We start from the raw sequence: 23,808 nt of genomic DNA on the forward strand, positions 1-23,808 counted from the left end.
AGGAACATAAAAGCACATCTTGCAAAGTTACCAAAACCTTTTCGTATTTCCATTGAACGTTGCAGGTTGCTGCCAGTGAACTTTTCCACCTGCTATACGCTAGCAAGATTTCACCCACATTCTGACCGTGACCCTTTACCAAAAGTAGAAACATCTCCTCTATTTTTCTCAATTCAAATTTCAAGATTAACCACGTCAATGATTACTCCATTCCAGACAGTACCAATGTAAGAGAGTAACAGAAATACTTAATTTACATGCTTGGGGTCACGAGCTGCAGCCAGATGATCCTGCAATATGAACAAAAGGCTACCCCGCATTACACCATCAACTCTGAACTAGATGCATAATATTTAATGTGAAGAATGTCATGTACAATCATACTAGTATTTATCAAAGTATCCAACTAAAGGGTATTTACTTTGGGTGATACATGGCTTAGACAAAAAAATAACATAAGATAGCCCACTACATACTCTAATGGATAGAATAATTTTTGGCTTATGTTTGAACATGTAATCCTTCAAATACTTAATCTTATGTATTATGAGTATAATCTATCATCCATAGTGAACTCCCATCAAATAATAAAAGCTAGCTTAAGGAAACCCAAACCAGTGTCATCATCGTAGTACGCTCTACTCTAAGAACCCTACAACTTTATGAAAGTTTCAAATATCATGAATTACTCCACAAAGATGTGAAAAAAATTCATCTAAATTAATGTTATCACAGGCCATCATTTGATACCACCCAAAAGTAATAACATGAAGTTCGAGTGCTCTCCTCATCTAACAAAGATATTTCCAAATATGCATCTTTTACCCATTATAAGGGAAATCATTTATTTAACTTTGTTAATTTACACTTTTTAGTCATTTTTAATATGTTCTCAACAAGTTTCCCAAGATAAAGGTTTTTGCAAGTTCTAATAGTGCCTATAGTTGGATGATTCAGCTCCATGAGCTGAAAACTGATTGAGCCAACACAAAATATATCTTTTTTTATGTTTCTTGAGCTGGATGTGAATTAGAATTTCAAACGATGAGCTACCTCAAGCAAGTCGATTAGATCTCTAAGCTGTCATCAAGCCATCAAGGTCATGTCAACTATACCTGTTTGAATATTAGATAGCGTTCATTTTCCAAGAATCCCTAACATGTCCTTACATCAATTTCTTAACAAAACTATTAATTGTGGCCAATGTGCTCACTGGCACACAGCTTGCACCACAAGCAAATTAAAGGTTGCTGCAGCTGGATGCAAAAGTTTGCATCTTTTGAGCATTCGGACAATTTTTTAAAATTTGTTTCCAGAAACCACAATTTCTATCTTGGATAATTAGATGAGTAGGTCCAAAGTGTCAAACATACCAAGTATGAAGAGCATAATTAGAGGAGAAATATATGTAATTGATATAGCAATTAATATGTAATACATTCTCCTAGAATAGGGTGATCTCTTACCTAAAATACATTGTAATCTCTCCTACATAAGGAGGAAGAACCGCAGCATACAAAGATCAAGAAATATACGGAATCTTATACTCGCAAACATCTTCTACCTTTCTTTCGCCTAACATGAGCATCGCCTCTCTCGATCACCATCGCTAAGACAAAGTAAAGGACATCCACAAATCAAGTCTCAAATAAGTTCGCATCTTGTCTCACAGTCTTGAAAAGATATTAATGTGCCATTGTCAATAGATACACTTTGTCTGATGGCCTTTCAGGAAGAAGGGAAAATGGGAATAAAAAGAAAAGGGATGAATGGAAAAGGGAACAAAATGACAAGAAACAACATGATAATTATGGACGAAGAGTCGAGCTAGTCCATGTAGCAAAGCAGAAAAGCTCATCCTAGGCTAAGCCACTGCAATAACCCCATCTCTATCAGTAATTGCCAATCAAAGATCAGATAGTTCCAGAAAAATTTTGTACACATCTCTAAGTAGATTCACAGAAGCTCACTTTCATAAAAAAAAATGAAACATATGTGCACCAGAACTTCATTAGGAAGGATGGCCAGTTTTCATAGAATTATAGCAGCTATATCTAAATGACTAAATCCTGCTAACATGCTAGAAATGAAGGAATGCGATTTGAAGATGTGTGGGTACTTACACGCATACACTTGCAAAGCAAGACTGTAACTTTGAAAGAGAGAATATATGGCAAAGATTGTAAACCCCAAGAAGGTCAAATATTTGAACTGCTCGACTAAAATGCAATAAGTAACAATGGAGAGTAAAGTGCAAACTTACAGAGATAAAATCAAATGCTCTAGTGATACGGATGTTGTTGGAGGGGAGTGGTCTACAAGCGAGGTAAGAGGGAGGTCGTTTGGCCATCAAATCCGGAGGAATAGCGAGAAGATTTGGTAGTTAGGGCTAGCACAAATATCTCGGCGTTTGTTAATTCAATTCCTATCCTTCATCAATTATTGTTATATTGTTATTTCAGTTCCTAGTTTAGTGTTAGCAATCGTCTATATATAGGGAGATACATAGATGATAGAAGCATCTTTTGGAGAGATCAGAATTTAGACGGCGTAGCCGTGGCCTCCTTCGTGAGGATTATTTCTTGTTCCAGTCTGATTAGTTATATTGAGTTCTTTCCCTTGTTCGTTTATGTTCTTGTTCCTTAGTCTCGAGCCTTTACTCCTAACAATTGGTGCGGTGAACGTGGATCAACTCTCGGGGAGATTCACGCCTAGACGGTTTGGAGAAGGCTAATGCAGAACTCAATGCCCAGTTCCAGCAGATGAACAAACGGGTCTCGGCGTTGGGGTCAAAACTCGACTCCTTGATAGAGGAAATGAATGCGGGTTTTGCGGCCCTCAACCACAAGTCCAAAGCAACGCCGGAGGACGGTGCATACTCTGAAAATAGGGAATCTAATTCGGTGTCAGCCGGCAACAAATCAACGTCGCCAATGCCTACCTTTGATGGCTCGGACGCCCTCGCATGGCTTGCACAGGCGGAGCAATATTTTTTTATCTCGGAAACCCCTTCCGAGGACCGGGTAGGCATCGCAATGGTGGCTCTGGCATGCACTGCCCTCCCTTGGTACCAGTTGTTGCGACAGCGAGTTCCGGATCTGACGTGGGCTCGGTTTGCAAGGGAGTTGATGAAACGCTTTGGCGGCAATGGGACGTTGAATGAATATGAAGCATTCGCCGCAGTACCATCGCCTCCCCGTCCACCTACACTAGCAAAGGCGACAGCTCCGATGTTGTCCTCTAGTCCGCCTACAACAGCCAAGGAGAACACTCTACGCACCATCCAACAGCCCCTACCTATACAGCAAATGTGCACACCCTTGACAATACAACAACCCATTCCACCTCCAGTTTTGGTGCCTCTACCATCTCCTCCCAGTCCACTTACACCAGCAACTCCACCTACACTAGCACCAGTGACAGCCCCGCTGTTGTCCACCTCCGGCCCTTACATTCTGCAGTTTCAATCTCCGTTCTCGTCCTTGCTGCGATGTTTAGTTTCCGCTGCCCACCAGTCCACACCTATGGTGGTTTCCTTTCCAGGATCTCTATTTTCATTGGCAGGCGCTCCATTCTCCTGTCTGGTCATGCTGCGATTTCTACATATCGTTGGCAATCTTCTATGGTTCGATGCTCTGGCTACTACTCGAAAGCACGAGTTTGAACCTCCACCGGACAGAGTGATGTATTTTGAATTTTAACAGAGCCTTGAGGACAAGGCTATTTCGAGAGTGAGGTAGTTGATACGGATGTTGTTGGAGGGGAGTGGTCTACAAGCGAGGAAAGAGGGAGGTCGTTTGGCCATCAAATCCGGAGGAATAGCGAGAAGATTTGGAAGTTAGGGCTAGCACAAATATCTCGGCGTTTGTTAATTCAATTCCTATCCTTCATCAATTATTGTTATATTGTTATTTCAGTTCCTAGTTTAGTGTTATCAATCGTCTATTTATAGGGAGATACATAGATGATAGAAGCTTCTTTTGGAGAGATCAGAATTTAGACGGCGTAGCCGTGGCCTCCTTCGTAATGATTGGCCTCCTTCGTGAGGATTGTTTCTTGTTCCAGTTTGATTAGTTATATTGAGTTCTTTCCCTTGTTCGTTTATGTTCTTGTTCCTTAGTCTCGAGCCTTTACTCCTAACATCCAGTGTCCTCTCTTTTCGAGTCGTTCATTAGTGAAGTCGAAGGTTGGGCAGCAATGGTAGAATTAAAAACATCTGGGAAGGCTGAAGAATTTCCTACGACCGACCCAGCAGCACTAAAACCTGTGCTTGATTGCAGATGCCCTAGCTGCTGAAAGTTGGACATTGCAGCAAGGAACTGGGGTTGAGCACAGAGATTCTCCATGGAAACATTATTCATTGCATGAGAAGCTAATGCAGGATTGAACATCAACCCTGGTGGAAAATTATAACTCATAGCACCCATAGGGAACATGGGAGCTGCATTGATCCCCGCAGCTTGAGAAGCAGATTCCCTATTCAAGTTGTTGTTATGAACGTTGTTTTCTTAGGGAATACTGGACGCTGAAAGAATATGTTCAGGGCTCTTCTCAGTAGTACTTCCATTTTGCTTCTTAAATGGTTCGTTTCCATGTATAGACAAATCGCCCATCAAGTCATTAAAATATTTTCCAGCATTTTCAAGCTCTTGGAACCTTGAGTTGAAAAAGTCAAATGGTTCAGATTCAGTTCTACTAGCTGCTACATGGGCATCCTTAATTTCCGACTTGTTTATCGCCATACCAGAGAAGAAATCATTTTCATGGCCCTTATCAAGACTAGGGGTGGGAAATTATACCGAAATACCGTAATACCGGACTTACCGTACCGGAAAAATACCGAAAATACCGATTTTTCGGTATACCGCAGTTTCCGGTACGGTATGATACCGTACCGCAGTGTTTCGGTACGGTAACGGTATCAATTTTTCTATACCGCGGTATACCGAATCCACGGTATATCGGTATACCACGGTATACCGAAACTTCGGTATATACCAAATCCACGGTATACCGTGGTATACCGAAGATTCGGTATACCGATAGATTATTATATATATATATATATATATATATTAATATTAACTATGTTGTAATATATATATTATATTAAAAAAAATTTAATACATCAATTAATACAATAAAATTAAACATTCAAATGATAATTTATTCAAACAAATTCAAAATTAACCTGAATTATTTTTTTATCAACTCATCCTATTAAATATAATAAACACAATAGCACATAACACCGAAAGAAGATTGGAAATATGATATCGGGAATATGTTTCAACAGAACACATTTGAAAGAATTTGTATTAAATCATACCATTTAGTATATGATTCTTTGTGTAATGTCATATTCCAAATATACAAAGTAATTAAAAATTTTGTTTTATTCTTTGTCCCACTTCATAAAATGTCAATTAAAAATATGTGCAGCTGAAAATGAATCAAATCGTTTAATTAGTGTTTAATTCATTGTATGCTATCTTATTTTATATACTACTTAAATTGAAGGATGAATAAATAGGATACTGATCAGTCATTCTTAATTCTTAAAGAGAAATAAATGTCCAATTTAAATTACTAACTAGTGTCACGCCCGTGCGATGCACGGGTCATTTTAATTTCTTCATATTTATTTCATTTTGCGAAATAAAAGTTGTGAAATGATAAATAAAAGAATATTCGACATCCTCTTACTTTGGATTATACTTTTTCAATCACATTAACCCCACATAGACACAAGAGTGTGTTTAAATGCTACCTTTTCTTAAAAATGTCAATACGATCACATTAAAATTTCAACACATATTTGGGTTGACATTTTAATAAACTGTATTGACATTTAAATATCAGACTTAAAATTAAAAAGCATTTTAAATATGTGAAAATATGAATTAACCGTTGAGTTATAGCTGTAGGAGCAAGTTTACGTTGCAATAATTTAATATTGCACTGGTGAGACACTTTCTAGTCGAGATTCATTTCATTGCAATATAGCGACCCTATACACTAAAAACCCAAACCTTGAAACCTAAATCCTAAACCCTTAACTTTAAAATATACTCATCATAACCAACAAATGAGCCAAATATTGATATATGTTGAATTTTAGTATTTTCACATTAAAAAAAAATATTATTTGCTAGTATTTTAAAAATTTATTCAAATCAAAGGAAGACCGTGCCTTGTTAATATTTTTGATAATTTGTATGCATGTTTATAATGATAGATTGAAATTAAAGTCTAGGGGGAAAAAATTGAATCTTTATTTCATTACACTTGTAAATCTATTTGGAGATTTTATTTATAAGACCAATTATTACTACTATTGGTCTAAATAGCCAAAAATAATCAATAAGTACCTTCATTTTATCATTAACCACGATTATGAGATAAAATTCTGAATATATGTAATCAAAATAATCCATAAATATATATTAAAAGATACTTAAAGATCAACATCATCGGCAACAACAAATATAATATGATACTTGATAACATGCTAACCAAAATATAAAATTGAATAGAGTGATGGACGAATTACCGATAGCAAAAAATAATGAACAATCGAGAAACCAATTAGTAAATGAACAAATCAAGAAACCAATTATTTTTCGGTATACCATTACCGTTACCATACCGTTATTACGGTATACCGTACCGTGTTTCGGTATACCGTTTTTTAACGGTATACCCAAACACGGTATGGTATACCGTAATAACGGTATGGTAACGGTATCAAAAAATATCATACCGAATTTCCGGTATACCGAAAATTCGGTACGGTATCGGTATTGAATTTTGTCATACCGTACTTTCCGGTACGGTATGCGGTATGGCACGGTCGGTACGGTATACCGTACCGACCCACCCCTAAATCAAGATTGGCATGGAAGGAGACATCTGCAAATGGGTCATCATCGACCTTCTGCCCGTTGGAGCTATCACCACCACCAAAACTGTCCCCCAATAAGTCATTAATCATTGGAGCAGTAGAAGGTCCAGCGGTTGAAGTACTAGGCTCGTCTCGGCCTTTTGAGAATCTTCCACCCCCATAAGATCGTGGGAATCACTGGTATCTAGCAAGTCAGGCATCATCGAAGGCTGAGGTGCCTTGGTCGATCTTTCAACTTGATTATTTTCTCCACCACCCTTTTCACCACTCAGAAGGCTCAATACCTACAAGGACTCTCGATTAAATATTTATTCTACCTGAAAAATAAACAAACAAGTACCAAACTGGAGGATAAAGAAAATAAGCTTGCATCCCGACAAACAGCATTTATTCAGAACCTACCTTTTTAAATTCGTGATGCAGCAAAAATTAACTATCTATGATAATGCAGTATATGCATCCTCCTAAGGCTTTTATGCAGGATTAAGATAGTTTCATCTTCAAGGTACTGCTACCTTTAGCTGGAGTGGCCTCCATCCATAAGTAGCTGTCATGTGATTGTGAAACCTAATGTGTATAAATTTCCAGAACCAGCATTTTTGAAAAATCAAGAAGAGTTTTGCGTTTGAGCATTATAATCAACTGCTTCATGTCTTTTAGAGTGATCACTTTCCTGACTGAAAGATCGCTGAAGAGTTAGACTTCTGTAACTCCCAGTTTCATTGTTTGTTCTCAGAGATGGGGACTGTGCCAAACTACTCAGTCCATGTTTGATTGTGGCACTTCCAAGGTCAACAATTTCATTCATGAAGGACTTTTTCTCTTCTGAAGGCAATTCATAGTTGGTATTTCCAAATCCTTTAATTCGACTACCAAGTTTACTTTCTGTGGGTGCAGCTTTGCTCTCATCCGAAGTGAATAAAGCAGATAGTGTTTCCTGTGCTGTTTCCCTAACAGCCTTGTTCAGTGCATCCCCTTTCAAAGGATCTGGCTGGCCACTGTAATGGATTAATTGGCGTACGGCAACAGAATTCCTTTGCATCTCCCTTCTAAACTCAGCACCTGACTTTCCTACTGCATATTTGATGATTCTTAGTGCCTGAAAACACAATATCCATAAAGTAAACTGAGATAATTTATATGCTTAAAGATAAAGTTAAGAGTTAACATCTGCAGAAGGGGCACTCTGATTGATGTGGATACCTCAGAGTATGTAGTATATATAACACAGGTCATGAAGAGGAATAAAATACCGAAATACAATCGAAAGTATTGGGCAAATATTAGCAGCTTTACTCGGTTCCATATAAAAGTAATGCAGAGTTTGAAAAAATAAGCCCTTAAACAACTTATAAGGTGTAAAAATAAGCTCCAACACCTTATAAGCTTCTCTAAAACTAAACTCTTCAACCCCATCTCATTTCTACATAATCTTAGAGCATCCACTACGTCGTCCCCCCACCGTCCCTTAAACTACTATTTGAGGGCCCCACTGTACTTTATTCCTCCATCCCTTAACTAAGGGATGAAACCTGCAACGCTCCGTCCCTTAAATTACTATTCATTAAATTTCATTTTTATTTTTTTTCCAACCCAATTAATTAAAACAACATTAAAATTCAAAAAAATAGAAAATGGACATAATTAAAATCCTAAAAAAAATAAAAATGATATAATTTAATTTTCTCCGCCAAAGTTTTCCCAAATGTGCTCAATTAGATCCTCTTGGAGTTGGGCGTGGGCGCTAGAGTCGCGTGTCCTTGCCCGAATAGACAACCTTTCTTGTATTGACGGATGCGCTCCACTTCGCGGCGGACTACTTGCGGTTGAGCTTCCGGGGGATTTGGGGTCGAACCAATTTCCCGCCTCGGGTCCTTCGTCTTGGACAATCATGTTGTGCAAGATTATGCACGTATACATGATGTCGACCATGCTCTCCATGAACCACGAACGAGCCGGGGCTTTGATGATGTTGAAGCGCGCTTGGAGTACCCTGAACGCCCTCTCCACATCCTTGCGAGCAGCCTCCTGCTTCTGCGCAAAAAGAGCCTGCTTTGGGTTCGCAGGCCTGTTGCACGTCTTCACGAAGGTCGGCCACTTCGGGTAGATGCCGTCGGCGAGATAGTACCCCATTTTATACAACCGGTTGTTGGCGACGAAGTTGATGGCCGGTGCTTTTCCATCCAAAACTTTGGTAAAGAGGTCGGACTGGTGGAGCACGTTTATGTCGTTGTTCGAGCCAGGGACCCCGAAGTACGCGTGCCAGATCCAAAGCCGGTAGTCGGCAACGGCCTCGAGTACAACGATTGGGTGGGTGCCTTTGTGGCCACTCGTGTAGGACCCTCTCCAAGCCACCGGGCAATTCTTCCATTGCCAGTGCATGCAATCGACACTGCCAAGCATCCCGGGGAATCCGTGCACTTGTTCCTGCAGGTCGAGGAGGAACTGACAATCAGCCGTGCTTGCCCTCCGGAGAAATTCGTCGGTAAAGGTTGCCCGGACGCCTTTGCAGAATTTGAGCAAGCACATGCGCCCAGTGGTGTCTCCGATGTGGAGGTATTCGTCGAACATGTCGGCCGTTTGTCCAGTCGCAAGCTGGCGGATTGCTGCAGTACATTTCTGCAACGTCGTGTGGCTGGGACTCCCGACCGCGTCGAACCCTTCTCGGAAGAACTCTTCCCGAGCTGCCAAAGTATTCGCGATGTGGAGAAATAGTGGTTTATTCATGCGGAAACGGCGACGGAAGTAGGTTTCTCCCCAAATCGGGTTATCGCAGAAGTAGTCGCGTACTAACCTTGCGGCGGCTTCCTCCCGGTTGCGATGGATGTATGTCCGGGAGCGTCGTGGAGGCGGCGCGGCTTCCTCCGCCTCTCGGCGTCGATCTTCTTCAAGTGATTGTTCCATTAGTTGACGCATTTGCTCAAAAGGATCAATTTGTTTGAGTTGATTTAAGATGAAATTGGAGTGGTTATAGAGAGGATTTGAGATGAATAGATGTGTGTTTGTGTGTGAAATGAGTATGAAATAGGATTATTTATAGAGTAAATAAATAAAAAAAATTAAAAAATTAACGGTAACATTACCGTTTGAAAAATATATATATATTTTTTAAATTCGAATTAAAAAAAAATGAATTATTGTGTCATCTGTGACGACGCCCACTCGCGGGCCAGCGAGTGGGCGTCACGCATGCATCGGGGGCGCGACACGTCGCCCGGGCGCGTGACGGGACGGCGCGTCCCTTGTTTCGCGGATACGGGCTACGGGACGGGACGAACGTTGCAACGCATCCAGCGGCGGAACCGTCCCTCCGGGACGGAATGCGAGTCGCGCGCGGGACGCGTAGTGGATGCTCTTAGAAGTACCAACTATCTTATAAAAATAACCCCAACATAGTCTGTTAGTACTTTGTTATTTAAAATAAATAAATACTCTATCAATTTCATCTATCTTCAATTATTTTCCTAATCCTCTCTAAATAAAGTTCAATTTCCCTAAAAATTATAAAGCAATTGGGAGAAAAAAATGTAAGAAAGAAAGGGAATAAGAAATGAAGACCTTCTGCTTAACGATTGGCGAATTGTGGTCAAGGCGCTTGAGAATGAACTGTGAGACTTCCTTGACGATGGAAGGGTGGGACGACCTCAGCTGTTAAAATAGGGATCGAAGGTAAGGAATAATTTTCATATATTGATCTGTCTTTCTTTGTACATTGGACACCTATTATTATAGTATTAGGAGATAGACTATACAAGGCAACACATTTAATTACATTGATTTGGTAGAATATAATCTTCTATGTTTGGTAGAGTATAATCTTCCGTAATCTTCTGTAATTTCGAGAATATCTTCCGTGATCTCTTCAACACTCCCCTTCAAGTTAAGTAACGGGGTTTCCGATATTTAACTTGCACAATACTTCTCGGAAGGATTTAGAGTTCACCGCCTTTGTCAAAATATCCGCCAGTTGATCTTCTGATTTGACATAAGGCATCTCAACAATCTTGGCTTCAATGTTGTCCTTTATGAAGTGCCTATCGACTTCCACATGCTTCGTACGATCATGTTGAACCGGATTCCCTGAAATGCTTATTGCTGCCTTATTATCACAAAACAACTTGCACGCTTGGTGTGAGAAAAGTTCCAATTCCCTCATAAGTTTCGTCAACCATAGTAACTCGGTCAGTCCACTCTTGATACCCCTAAATTCTGCCTCTGCACTAGAAAGTGCCACAACCTTCTGTTTCTTGCTCCTCCATGTCACGAGGTTACCTCCTACAAATGTGAAGTATCCTCATGTAGATTTCCTATCGTTTGGGTTTCCGGCCCAATCAGCATCAGTGAATCCATGTATCTGTAGGTGTCCGTGCTTCTAAAAAAAAAACCCCATGTTCAACTGTTCCCTTTAAATATCGTACAATCAGTAATACTGCATCCCAGTGCTCCTCTTGGGGTGCATGCATGAATTGGCTTACAACTCCCACAGCATATGCTATATCTGGCCTCGTATGTGAGAGATAAATCAGCTTCCCGACTAACCGTTGGTACCTTCCTCTGTCGGTCTGTTTTGCCCCCTCAATTATTTGCAATCCATGGTTCTGAACCATTGGAGTATCTGCTGGTTTGCAATCTACCATCCCAATTTCAGCAAGCAAATCCAGCACATATTTTTTCTGATTAATGAAGATTCCCTTCTTTGATCGCAACACTTCAATTCCCAGGAAATACTTCAACGACCCCAAATCTTTCATCTCGAATTCGTTGAACAGGTTTTTCCTTAGTTCCGACATTTCCTCTATGTCATCCCCGGTAAGGATCATGTCATCCACATATATGATTAGACATGTGATCTTTTCTCCTCTTCGCTTGATAAACAATGTGTGGTCGGAGTTACTTTGCTTGTACCCATATTCTTCATTACTTCTGTGAACCTGCCAAACCAGGCTCTCGGGGACTGTTTCAGTCCATATAGGGTTTTCTGCAGTTTACACACTTCTCCTTCCTGAAACTCGTTAGTGAACCCTAGCGGGGGCTCCATAAAGACTGGTTTAGGCAATTCTCCATGTAGGAATGCATTCGTCACATCAAATTGATGAAGTGGCCAATCCTTATTAGCAGCAATCGAAAAAAGGACTCTTACAGTGTTGATTTTCGCCACAGGTGAGAAGGTTTCAGCGTAATCGACCCCGTAAGTCTGGGTGTATCCCTTTCCCACGAGTCTAGCTTTATACCTCTCTATCGTACCATCTGGCCTCCTTTTTATTGTAAACACCCATCTGCACCCGACCGTTCTGACCCCTTCAGGTATCTTATCTTTGACCCAAGTGTTGTTTCTTTTGAGTGCCTTCATCTCAGTAAGCATGGCTTCTCTCCAATGTCTGTGCTTCATTGCCTCGTCAGCTGATTGTGGAATCTCTTCTTCTTCATATAGAACAGCTTCAAATGCTCTTGCCATTTTTGCTAGATTCCTTTGCACAAAATTTGCCACTCCATATCGGCTCTTCCTCCCAATCTTCTCGGGGGAGTATCTTTTTGGTGGGATTCCTCTTGTGCTCCGGGGGGAAGGACATATCTTCCAGTATCACTGTCAATTGTGTTGTCTTCTTCTGATGGTTCTGTATTTGCTGGGTCAGTATCAACCGTATGGACACTTGGTTCAGTAAGTACCTCGGATATCGGCGGAGAAGGATCGAGGGATCGCGGTTGAGATGACTCACTTGACAAGACATGCTCGGCGGCAGTGACAACCGGTTCTGGTAGATCCTCAATCGAAGAGTTTGTCTGTGGCACACCCCAACTTAGGTAGTCCACAGAGTTATTGGACTCATTCTCCCCCTGACTACTAAGGTGGGTGTGGTAGTAGAATTCGGTTTCCAAGAAGTTACAGTTCATGGTGGTAGTGATTTTTCGGGTGCTTGGATCAAAACATCGGTAGCCCTTTTGGTTTACCCCGTACCCAACGAAGACACATTTGGTGGCACATGGGGACAATTTGGTTCTCTCGTGTTTGGCAATGTGGACATAAACCGTGCAGCCGAAGATTTTGGGTTGAAGGTTGAGGTGTTGGGGAATTTTGGACAGAGACGATAAGATATCAAGGTGGGGTTTTTTTGTTTAGGATTCGGGTAGGCAAACGATTCATAAGGTAGACGGACGTGGCTATGGCTTCTGGCCAAAAATGTTGTGGAACTTTGGATTCAATCATCAGGGCTCGGGCTATTTCCAAGATTGTCCTATTTTTCCGTTCAGCTACCCCATTTTGTTCAGGTGTATAGGCACAAGAGGTTTGATGGATCATCCCTTTTTCTTGAAAAAAAGTTTTCATTTGGCTATTTAAGAATTCTCTCCCATTATCCGACCGGAGGGTTTTTATCGAAGTAAGAAATTGGGTTTGGACCATTTGGAAAAACAAAACAAACTTATCCATAACTTCAGACTTATGTTTCATGAAATAGATCCAAGTCATTCTAGTGCAATCATCAACAAATATAATAAAGTATCGAAAACCATTTCCCCCAGCAAAAAGGTGCAGGACCCCACACATCAGAATGTACTAAGGAAAACATAGATTGCACACGAGTATTTGAGAGTTTAAATGATTGTCGGTGGATTTTAGCCAAAACACAAGTTTCACAAAAAAAGTCAGTAGGAACAGATAGGTTCGGGAAAAGCAATTTAAAGTAACCCGGAGAAGGATGTCCTAGTCTTCGGTGCCACAGCCAAATCTCTTGTTTCGTGGATCCGTGAGCCAGCATCGCACTGCCTGTTTGAGCTATCTCGTCCACGTAATAGAGTCCACATTTCTCAGTGCCACGCCCAAGTATCTTCTTCGTCCGAATATCCTGTAAAATGCAGAAATTTGGATGCATCAGTAGGGTACAATTCAATTCTCTTGTTACATGACTGATAGACATCAGTCGCTGAGACAATGTCGGAACATATAGGCAGTTTTCGAGCCGCAAAGTAGGAGATATTTCAACAGTACCAAACCCTTCGACAGTAATCAATTCCCCACTAGCTGTTTTAATATTCGTCTTGGTAATTTTACTCATATTAATGAAGTATTCTTATATGGGGTCATAGTATATGTTGCCCCACAGTCAAAGATCCATCCCTTCTCCTTATTAGCCCATTTATTTACATGAAATGCAGCGGAAATTGTGTCTAACGGGGCAAAAGGGTTTTTCGACACAAAATTACATATATAGGGGCTAATATCAGAATTTTTATCATAATGGGAGTCAAATGGAGATTTCGAACATGCTGGGGGGTCTCTTTGCAAGTCATGGGGTTCAATTTCTAATTCTGAAAACTTATGTGGGGGATATCGAAATTTTCGCAGGTTAAGGGGTTCAGTTCCTAAATTAGAGGAGTCATGTGGAGAGTATTGAAAAACACAACACTTCCTAGGGTTTGGCTTTAAGCCAAACCCGTTACCTCCTAAAATCGGCGCCGCTCCTCCCTTTTCGGCAAAATTGCCGGCTCCCCGGATGTTGCCGCCGTCGGTTGGCCCCTCCGAGCTCTCTGTTGGTCCACGACCGGTTGTTCCCCCACGATTTCCATGTTGATTTCGTGGTTGGCCTTCTTCGGTTACTCCGACAGCCATCTTGGCTTGTGGTTGTGCCGTCTTCATCCTCTGCCTTTCCTCCCACCATTCCGGATACCCTAGTCGTTTGAAGCATGTTTCGAATGTATGCTTGGGTCTCTGGCAATGTGTACACTAGAGACCGGACTTATCAGGTCGTCCTCCCGACCGATTGGCGGCTCCGGTGGAGCGAGGGGGTCCTCCGTTTCGGTGTGGTTGGCGCTGACTCTGAGCGACAAGTCCGCTCCTGATGCCGTCCCCAGATGACGAATTTCCGGCTTCTCCGCCAACGGCTTCGCGGGTGGGGGATGACGACGCCGGTGGCATGATCTGGCATTGACCCGCCTCCGTCTTCACCCACCCGTACGCAGCTTCAACTGATGGGTAGGGTTCCTCTTTGAGGATGTCTCGTTTGATCGGGTCATATTCTGGATACAGTCCAGCCAAAAATTTGAACAGCCTCTTCTCGTTGGAGTGTGTTCGGTATTGATTCACCCCTTTGTCGCAACATGTGATTGGTTGCTTCTGGCAGCGATCGACATTGATCCAAAGTCCGTGGATCTTCCGGTAATACGTTTCCAAATCCATATTACCCTGTTTTATCGTGATTATTTTCTCCTCCAGGTCGTAGATGAGGTATTTATCGGCCTTGTTCTCGAACGTTATGGCCAAGCTATCCCACAACGCTTTTGCCGTCTGGTGATGGGCGAAATCTGCAATGATTTCGTTCTCAATATTGTCGACGATCCACGAGAATACTACTAAGTCATCTTCTTTCCAATCGTCGTATCCTTTGCTCCCTGGTTCCGGGGGTTCTTTCCGGATGTGTGAATAGGCCCCTCGGCCTCCTATCTTGACCTTCATGAGTCTTGACCACAATGGGTAGTTTTTTCCATTGAGCTTGAATGCCACCGTGACATTCTTGCAATTCTTCAAATTGTTTGGCTGATCTGGATCGATTTTCTTGTCTTCAGTTTCTGACATTTTCCTTGCAGGTTCGGTTGCTCTGGTTCTTTGTTCGAAAGGTCGGGATTGGTATCGCGGCTATGATGAGAATTTTCTGAGCCGTCGTAGGTTTTCTGGCTCTGGTGCCATGTTAAAATAGGGATCGAAGATAAGGAATAATTTTCATATATTGATCTGTCTTTCTTTGTACATTGGACACCTATTATTATAGTATTAGGAGATAGACTATACAAGGCAACACATTTAATTACATTGATTTGGTAGAATATAATCTTCTATGTTTGGTAGAATATAATCTTCCGTAATCTTCTGTAATTCCGAGAATATCTTCCGTGATCTCTTCAACATCAGCAAATCGCAAATTTCTTCCAATTTGTAAACCGGAGTCACCTTATCCTCATCGGAGGTAGCGTCGTCCACCATTCAAGACCTCCAATACGACTCTACCGCCCTCCTGCTCTGCTCCATTCTCCTCCTCACGATCAGAACTCGGCAGCTCCAACTATCAATCAATTAAATTTTGGGTGGAATTCGGTCTTCCTGAACAAATCGATGATCGATGGGGTTGGATTTTTGTTTTACTAATTTTTATGATACGAGAAATGTGCACAATTTAATTTTAATTTTAATTTTAATTTTAATTTTAATTTTAATTTTAATTTTAATTTAATTTTAATTTTAATTTTAATTTTAATTTTAATTTAATTTTAATTTTAATTTTACTGATTGAAAAATAATGGGAATAATTAAACATGGGGTGCGGTGGCAGATAATTGGGCGGCGCCGTCGGTAAGTCCCAACAGCTTAATTTGGCTAACGTAAATGTAAGTGGCATTGCTAAATTTAAAATAATTAATAAGAGTATTATTATTATTATACAAATAGGAATGGTTCGAATTTAAAAAAATACTCACTTGGTTTCATAAAAATAAATTCTCTCTCACTATTTTATGATGTTTCCTAAAATTAAACTAAGTTTAAATATGGAATTTTTTTAACTATTTACACACACTAATAATATAGACCTCATAATCAAATAAAAATATTCTCACTTACATTTCCCTCTTTCTCTCTTTTACCTTTTGTTATTTCTATTACTTTACTAATTGCACATTAAAATCAATACCATTTACAATTTTATCTATTTTTTGAGAGCGGATTGAGTATTATGTGATACAAGTTTTAATGCATAAATAATAAAATAGAAGCGAGTTAAAAATAAAAGTTTTTGTGTTAGAGAGAAAAACTTTCCATAAGTGAATATTGAATACTTTTATGGGACTATTGAAAATAAAAACGATACTCGCTGAATAAATATGAACTTTCTAATTTTGGAATAGTTACACAACACATCATCACTTACACATTATTTTATTTATAACATATATCGTTACACTACATTACTAATTTTAAGACGATTTCCTACGAACACTATTTATACTACCCTTTTATATTTCTCTCTCTTACTTCACAAATTATACGTTAAAATCTATGTCAAACAAAATGTTGATACTTGTCGGGGATGGAGGGAGTACGTTTTTCTTAAATCTTGTGCTCAAAAGAAATCGTTCACTTGATACGAGACAAAAGGAGTAATTATTTATTTTTTAAAAAAATTATAATTGAAGAGTGGACAATGCATCTAAATCCAGCCCATTAATGAGTGACCATCAATAAGGGAATCCAGAACCGTTAATTAGCCTGAAAATATGTCTTCCATTGTTTCAATATTTTTATTCTCTTGGCAAAAAAACGAAAAAAATGAGTGACCATTAGTGCTCGATAATATCGACCAAAGCGCACGAGAATCACTATTTTTTTGATCGGAAACCGCTAGCTTGTGAGCACTGAGTGCACCAAAACATTTTAACGACATCGACTATGCTCACAAATTGGCCGTGCGACAGAATAATCCGTTGTACTCGGTGCTCGCAAATTGCTTGCAATTATTCTGAGTATAGCAGATTCATGCTCTATAATTTTTTTCGCATTGAAGGGCGTATATTACTACTATAAATTATGAATGGTAAATCACCCTCATAATCAATAGAAAAAAAAACCCCACCGAAACATGCCATAACTTGAAAGAGCAAAACATAAAGAATAACCATCAAAATGTTATCATTATTTTTCAGTGAATTGAACATTCACCTCTTAAAACATTCCACAACATATACACAAAAAGAGAAAGAAACAAAGGAACTGATCCCTTTGATCACTTCATTGTATCGAGTATTAACAAACACAAAAACCAATCTCATGATTCCGCATAATTGTGGCTTGAGCAACAAAGCCACTTCCTGCTAGAAGAAGGCTTCGAAATGGCCCTATCCTTGCTAGCGAAAGACGCCTTATCGGTGCTGAGGCGGGGCGAAGCGTCTCGCCTGTCCTGGCCCGCCCGTTTCTCATTGCGGGCCCGATCGAAGACCATCGAGTATTGCCCCGCGGCCGCTGGATTGTTGACATCCCATGATCCAAACTTTGGCAATGATTTCTTCTTCTCTCTGTCTGTCATGTTTGATCAGGGACGAGGATCGATCGAAGGAGAAAACGAACAATTGAAAGAGTTTTTTTAGTTTTTTTTCATGGAAGCATGTTAAACTCTTTGTGTCGTCTCGCCTTCTTCGTGCTTGATATTGTTCTCTCCTGTGATCTGAATGGCAAGTCCATTCCAATTTCCTTTTGACTTTGAAAATGCATACATGCTTCTAAATATAGTGTGTAAGTTATGGCCACAATTTTAGGAGTCTATTGACCACAAAGAGATCAAAAGTTACCGTTCGTCTCTGACTATTTGTTATGGTAGTTTATTATATTTACTTGTTATTTTTGCTTATTGGGAGTAGTTATTTAATTATCATGCCCCCTCCGTCACATAAGAGGAGTCCTATTTGATTTAAATACAGGGTTTTAAGGAATGTAACAAAAAATATGTCACGACCGCACTTTCTAAGGATAGAAAGCCCGGTTGATCGCGACTAGAGGAGGATGAAAGAAGCGGGGAAGAAAGGGGAATACTGTGTCACAACTGAAACTTGAACCGAAATAACTCAAATAGTATATATATATATCAGAGTGCATGATACAGAGTGCAAACTCGATTTTTTTACATTGCAGCGGAAGAGTCAAGAGTAGATGACGTCGTGTATGGAGACACGCCGCATCCGAGTACTATTTTTATCGAAGGATCTTCATCGTCTATGCTCAACACCGCCCGCCGTCATCACTGCTCAACCTGCACATTTTTAAAACATATGCAGGGCTGAGTACTTGGTGTACTCAGTGGACACGTGCCGAAATATATTTTCATAAAAACTGATTATGTCAAGCCACTCTTTGAGTGAACTCAGGGTTTTAGGAAAAGTCCGAGAACACTAAAACATTTTCCTTTTCCTTTTTCAAAAGCGATCTTTCGATCTATTTTCCTGGAACATATGCCATATCTGACTAACTCCTGGGGAACGGAAGCCCACTAACCTCCTCGTGAACAGAATTCACGAAACTCGGTGAAACGGAATGTATGGGCTTCAACCGCTTACAAACCCGAATTCACTAACTCTTGGTGAAACGGAATGTATGGGCTCACCCCACTACAAACCCGACTTCACTAACTCTTGGTGAAACGGAATGTATGGGCTCACCCCACTACAAACCCGAATTCACTAACTCCTGGTGAAACGGAATGTATGGGCTCACCCCACTACAAACCCGAATTCACTAACTCTTGGTGAAACAGAATGTATGGGCTCATCCCACTACAAACCTGAATTCACAAAACTGAAACTTCTGGTCTAGTAGGGACATCGTCCTTGCTAGTCAGTCGGATAGGCAACGTTCAAAACAAAACATGGCTTGACATAACCTTTGCAACCTTATTTTTCTCATAAAACCGTTTTTTAACATAAACTCATCTTTTTTTCATCAAAAGCCGAACACATAACTTTCAAAACTTCCCTTCTTTTCTCGTAAACGTATTTGGACCGAAACTCATTTCTATCGGTCAAAGCCGAACTAAAAAATTACTTCTATGAAGGCTTCATTTTCCTCGTAAACATTCTTTCAACAAAACTCACTTCTATCGGTCAACACCGAACTCAAAACTTTCAAAACTTCCATTTCCTCATAAAACACTCTTGAAACATAAACTCATTTTTCTATCGGTCAAAGCCGAACTCAAATATCAACGAAGGCTACACTTCATAAGCACTCGTAAGGCAACACATAACATCATATAAATCACGTCACTTTCACTTTATGTAAACAACACTTTTCATAACACTGCACATCAAAAAGCAAGCTCGCACTTAACATCACATCTTAAATAGAAGCCAATAAAGTACTTTTCATAAAAACTGCACTTTAAACATAAAGCCCGCAATCATATATCACAATAGAAAGCCCGTAAAATTCTTTTCGTAAAATCTGTGATTTTAACAGAAAGCCCACGTAAAATACTCCTCGTAAAAACTATAACTTTAATAGAAAGCCCACGTAACATCTCATAATAAATAGAAAGCTCACTAAAATACTTTAGTTCGAAAGCCCACATAACTGCTCATCATAAATAGAAAGCTCACTAAAAATACTTTAGCAAAAACTTTATAGTAAACTGAAAGACCACATAAAAACACTTTAGTTCGAAAGCCCACCTCGTTTGCTTAAACTTCTTAGCTTGATTTTTCCTGACTCCGACCTTAGCTTGCGGAGATAACCTTTTTTTAAAAACAACACCACTTACTAACAAGACTTAAGAAAATTCTTAAACTTTAATTAGAATTAGAATGCATGCGCTAATTAATCATGGCCCAAGAACTTAATTAGAATTCCGACTCAAAACAAAATTAGTTTGCAACCCAAGCTCCCTCGTAAATTACTTCCATTTGGCCCAACTGCTCTTCTCCTTTTCTAAGAACTCGGCCCAAACCTTCTTTCTTTCCAATTCATTTCCTTGGCCCAAAACACAATTAAACAACAAGCCCAATTAAAGCAAAGTCTCATCTCATTTCTCTTATCATACTTGCATCGGCCCATTCCTTTTAATTAATACCTTGGCCCAATTTATTCTTTTACTAGACTGGCCCAAAAGAAATGACCCACTTACACTCTCCTTCTCCACCGTGACTTTTCCCTAATTCACATTCCCAATTTCAATCATTTTCCTTTGGCTCTTAATATAAAATTAGGAAGTGGCCCAAATGATTTCAAGAGAAGAACATCTCTCTCTCCTTACTAATTCCATCGTATCCTCCTCCCTCTTTCTTCTCAACTTTAGTTAAAATCCCTAAATTAGAAACTTAATTTCTCCTTCTCTTCTCTCTCGACAGCAGCGGCGCTGTCCCCTCCCAGTCGCCGGCGCTCCGTCGCCGGCAACACAGAGATCTCCTTTCCGCATTCCTCTTTCTTCTTCTCATGATCTTCTCTGTTCAATTTGTCCCTAAAATTGGAGAACTAAAATTCCTTTTCCATCTTTCTTTTCTCTCAAATCCCTCTTCCCCCAATTCAGTGTATCTCACTTCTCTCTTTCTATCTCCGATGCAACCACGCCAAATCAGGAATCTGAGTTCTATTTCGAAACTCCCAAGCAGACATCCGTCGCAATGTCTATATCAGTCGCTGCTCGTTTCCTCGATCCGACGCAGCAACACCACCGCCGCTGCTGTCACTGCAGGTACTCCTGGCCGAGCAGCTGCTGCCCGGTGTCGTCTACGCTGCCGTCCGTCTCTCCCTCGCAGCAGCGATGCCACCGCTACTGATCAAAGCCTCCACGGCGCTGCCCCGTCTGTCGGGTTGCCGCGGCCTTGTGCGGCAGTCACTGCCTGTCGCCGCCTGTCGAAGCCCCGACGTCATTCGATCGTCGGACGGCCCTACGCACTACTAAGCTAAGTCCTCTACCCCTCTCCTTATTTATGCGCTTAGCGAGAAGTATGAACAAGTGTGGAGGTGTTGTGCTATCTTGGTGCTTTACTGCAGAAAGCTAATTGTTTTGGTATTTGTTCACTATGAAGGGGTTTTACAAGTTGTTTGCTACTGTTGTGAGGTTCCTATAGCCATGTTTCTAAGTTCTTGGGCCTAGTATGATGTCCGAAATAATGCAGAGAGGGTGCTAGTGTATTACCTTTGCTTGGGTGATTCTCTTGGCTGCCGGACTGCCCTCTCGGTCTTCACCACTCCTTCCTCCCTTGCTGCACTTCTTTTGTATTGTGAATATAGAGAGGTGTGAGGAAGGAGGTGGTGGTGGGGCTGGTATTTATAGCCAAAACTCCTTGGCATTTGATGTCCAATTTGGGTTAAAGCTTCTCTCTTCCTTTTGATTTTGGGCTAAAAGCTTTACTACTAAATTGGTGAAATCCTTGGAAAGTGATATGCTATTTTGGGGCTGCTCCTCAGCTCCCTTTCGAGCTTGGTGATACTGCTATTCTTACTAATTTGATGAATGTTGGGCTGTCCTCCTTGGCATCTTGTGCCTGCAAATCTTGGGGCAAAGGCTCCTATTTTGGGGCTGCCAGCTCTATCTCTTTTTCGGACTTGGCACAATGCTTCTTTACTTAATTTGTGCAAGTCTTGGGGTTGATTGTAGGCTGACCTTTCAGCCTTGGATATGGGGGATTTACCTTACTCTTTTATGTATGAGCTCATCTTCTAACCTCATTTTTGTGATTAATCTTGTAGGTACAGCTGGCCATCTCCTTGGAGCTTTGTGGGTGTTTTAAAATCGAGAGGGAAGAGAAGATGACTCATGCTCAAGCTTTCCTTGATTCCATTACCATTTCTAGCTAGAGTCAAACTTGTAGACTTTGTCCTTTAGAATAGCTAAGACATAGCTATTCATTTCTTGTGTATAATTAGGTGTAGAGCATTCTATTTGATTAATTGGCATTTCTTCTTTTCAACAATTGTAGTTCATAAAAATTAAATTCCTTGCACTTTAATTCCAAGTGTTTTTTCGTCCAAATTTTTTTTATACTCCAAAAATCCGTACACAAAAACTCGGGGTGTTACAAAATAGGTTGAATAACTTAGTGGAATGTGAGTCTCACTTACATATATTCTCTCTGTCCCACAAAGTTTGTCCCATTTTACAATTTTCGTCCGTCCCACAGAGTTTGTCACATTTGGAATCTTTCCAAACATAGACATTAAATACACCCATCAATCTCCTCAATGTGGAACTCTTATTCCACTATACACATCCATTTAATACTAAGTCAAACAATTTTTTAAAACCCGCATCGGATCAAACTAAGACAAACTTTGTGGGACGGAGGGAGTAGTATTAATTTAATAATAAAATGTGAGTGGAATAAGTTGCTGCAATATGAGATTTATGTACTACCATTTATGGTAAAAATGAAATATGACTCTTATTGCGAGACAGACGAAAATGAAAAAACATGACTCTTATTTGGGACAGAGAGAAATTGTAAATGACACAGACACTCAAGAGCCTAATTAATATAGCTAAATCAAGAGTCTAATGGTTTCTCCAAGAGTCTTGAAGTGTTTTAGTTTCTTTATTCAATGTTTTAATAAAGTGTAAGAGATGTTTCACATTTCTATATTTAATTAGCAAGTCTAGAAAGTTCCCAATACTTGGAGGGTTGTTCCAAGTTTTCCAATATATAGGCTATATAAGATTATTTTATTTTGTTGCGAGTGTGGAATATAAATGGAGCATCATTGTTGGAGTAGGAGATCCCCTCCGTTATTCAAGTAGCGTCTGTTGGTCATTACAACTAGATTATTGATAACACTGAAAGCTTAGTTTTAAATCGAAAAATTCGTCAAAGAAATGCGCTAAGAATAAGATATTCACATTTGATATTTGGGTTTGCACCTTTTACTACATATTTGATAACGTAATTGATAACGTATATTTTCAAGTGTAAACTGAACGACGGATTTGATCTTTGGGTCTGCACCTTTTACTACAAAATGGAACATACCATTCGAGGTTTTTTATCAATTTTTCCCCATATTCAAAAAGTTGAACTAATTAAACTTGCACATTTTTAAAGAATGCACATAAATTTTTGTCCAGAAAAAGGAAACCTGAGTAATTTAGTAAATATTCAGATCTCATAAATATTTTACATGTCTATTATATGGATCACAAAAAGCCTAAGTATCTTACGATATAATGTAAAAAATTCCATTTCACTAAGAAGTTAAATATAATAAAATGATTTATGTTAACTAGTAAAAGTTTAGATTTCATGAAGCAATTTAGGGTTTATTTTAGTGATAAGATGCAGCAGTGATTGATAAAATAATAAGTATCTTACTATATAATGTAAAAATTCCATTTCACTAAGAAATTAAATATAATAAAATGATTTATGTTAAGTAGTAAAAG

The 23,808-nt window shown here is 39.8% G+C and overlaps 1 pseudogene; it reads right to left on the reverse strand.

Annotated features, from left to right (window-relative positions):
- Window positions 1–248: 248 nt before the first annotated feature.
- On the reverse strand, window positions 249–15,923 carry LOC121766804 (annotated as a pseudogene).
- Between the last annotated feature and the right edge of the window lie 7,885 nt (window positions 15,924–23,808).

This window comes from Salvia splendens, chromosome 15, assembly GCF_004379255.2.
Source record: "Salvia splendens isolate huo1 chromosome 15, SspV2, whole genome shotgun sequence".
Lineage (NCBI taxonomy): Eukaryota > Viridiplantae > Streptophyta > Magnoliopsida > Lamiales > Lamiaceae > Salvia > Salvia splendens.